A 2,535-nucleotide genomic window follows, 5' to 3' on the forward strand; every position below is an offset into this window, starting at 1 on the left:
CACCTTATACACTAACAGACGTTTTGCAGCATGAACTTTCGTGGGTGAATACCCACTTCTTCAGATGCAAGATTTGTGGGCGAATACCCACTTCTTGCATCTGAAGAAGTGGGTATTCACCCACAAATGCTCATGCTGCAAAACGTCTGTTAGTCTATAAGGTGCCACAGGATTCTTTGCTGCTTTTGGGGTAGATCCTCATCCCCATCTGTGTAATTCCATCGACTTTGGTGGCCCTAAAGCAATTTGCAGCATCTTTGGATCTGAGCTACTGCTTCCAATGGAGCTGCATATCCATTGCCACCAGCTGGCGACTGGGCCCACTGTTTTATAAACTGCCATTTGTGACCTAACCATTAAAGGGGGACAAAGAAGCAGACTGTGTCAGACCTTGTGAGGGTTCGCTTTCCTCTCCAGCATGTGGTGCGGATAACCTACCATGATTTTCTGGGTGTATCTCAATAATTTCCCTGCCATTGACAGATGCTGCTATGTTTTTAGCTGAGTTAAACAATCTGCCAATGGCTTGGAAAAATGTTGCCCAACTCTGCCCTCAACTAGGTTGTCTACTGATGCATTCCAGGAATATTGGACATTCTGGTACTTCTGGGAAAGCTGTGGCCCCATCCACCAGTGTGACCTTGCATGCCTCCCTAGTCTGTGATACTGGACAAAACCACATCTGGTTTTCTCTCAGTACCAGACAGGGGACAAACCACACAAAGAAGGGGGGCTGCGAGGGCCTAATGTAGATGAAGATGGAGGTGCTGTAGCCAATGGTGAAATGAGATGCATGGGTGGAGAAAGCTTTCTCCCTGCCCTTGGCAGATGGGATACGGATGATGGTGCAGATAATATACATGTAGGAGATGACCATCAGCAGCAGGGAGCCTAGCAACACAGACAGCGAGATGATGAAGTCGATGAATTCCACCAGCCGGATGACGGCACAGACGAGGTATAACAAGGGGGCATGATAGCAGAAGAAATGGTTGATGATGTTGGGGCCACAGCAGGGCAATTCAAGTTTGATCATGTTAGGGTCCAAGATGGAGAAGAATCCCCACATCCATGATCCCATCACCAACCAGACACAGACCTTTCTATCATGATAGTGCTATAGTTCAGTGGGTAACATATGGCCACATATTGATCGCAGGACATCATGGCCAACAAGACATTCTCTGAAATGCCCAGCAGGAAATAGAAGTAAGACTGAGCCAGGCAGCCATAAAAGGAGATGGTATTCCTCTGATAGGAAGTTCTCCAGCCTAGGTTTCTTGGCCAGAACATTCTCCTTTCAGCAGCTATGGGGCTGAAAGTCAGAAACAGCTTTCAACCAGGTCCTCCTTTTGCCATGCACATTCACAGTGCAATCTGTTTGGCGTGACTCCAATCACTTCAAAGGCTGATGCCCCTAAATGAGAACTAAACATTGTGGTTGATAACGCTGTCACTTTATTTCCCCCAAGGGCAAGTAGGTGGACTGAACTCTACTGAGCTTTGGAGTCCCCAGTGTGAGGATCTGCGCCCCGGTTTGATCTTTAGCTGTACACAATAAATCAGCACCCAAATGTACCAACAGTAAGAAAAGTTAGAAATACTTCACTGCAGTCAACTGATTTCCCTCTCATTCACCCTGGTGTAAATCAGGAGTAACTCCACTGGAGTCAATAGCAGGGGCGGCTCCAGAAATCAGGCTGCCCCAAGCAGCGCGGTGCGCTGCGCCGCCCTTCCCCGGTCCCGCGGCGGGCCCCCTCTTCCCGCGGCTCCGGTTGAGCTCCCGCAGGCATGACGGCGGCAGGTCACCCGTAGCCGCGGGAAGAGGGGACCCGCCGCAGTCATGCCTGCGGCAGGTCCACCGGAGCCAAATGCCACCCCCCCCGGGAAAGGGCCGCCCCACGCGCCTGCTTGGCGCGCTGGGGTCTAGAGCCGCCCCTGGTCAATAGGGCTGATTTCCCAGTCACTCATCTCAAGGTAAGTCCATAGTATTACAGTGGCGTATGTCTGGTTTCAGGGAGAGGAGATCCAGGCCCTTTGACTCCAGCCTCTGCCGCATCCTCCACCCCGTAAATGTTCTTACTCTATTCCCTGGGTGTCTCCTTCCCTCTGCCTCACACAGCTCAGGCCCCCAAAGAAAACCCCCAGCCCCTAATTCCCTTCCTCCCCTCTCACAACCCTCCACCTCACAAACGCTCCTGGCCCCCATTCTTTGAGATTTCCCCTCCCATGGCCCAGAGCCAATTCTCCACCTAGAGTTCCTGACTCAGCTTCCTCAGAGAGGTAACTTGTCCTAACCTTTCTCTGCCTATCTGTTACTATCTACTGCTTTAACAGTGGTGTTAACCTCAAGAAATGCTTTTGGTTCAAATAAATGTTTGACCCGACCCAAGTGTGTTGGCCACAATGTGCTATAGAAAACCCAACGGTTCCCCCCGTACCTCATGTGGAGAAGATCTGTGAAGTTGGGTCTTCCACACTACAAAAGAGATCCCTAAACATTGGATTATGGGATGGGATGGTGCAGGACTCTCT

At 50.7% G+C, this 2,535-nt stretch overlaps 1 pseudogene; it reads right to left on the minus strand.

Annotated features, from left to right (window-relative positions):
* Positions 1-553: 553 nt before the first annotated feature.
* LOC123346867 lies at positions 554-1,293 on the minus strand (annotated as a pseudogene).
* Between the last annotated feature and the right edge of the window lie 1,242 nt (positions 1,294-2,535).

The sequence above is a fragment of the Mauremys mutica genome, chromosome 12 (assembly GCF_020497125.1).
Source record: "Mauremys mutica isolate MM-2020 ecotype Southern chromosome 12, ASM2049712v1, whole genome shotgun sequence".
NCBI lineage: Eukaryota > Metazoa > Chordata > Testudines > Geoemydidae > Mauremys > Mauremys mutica.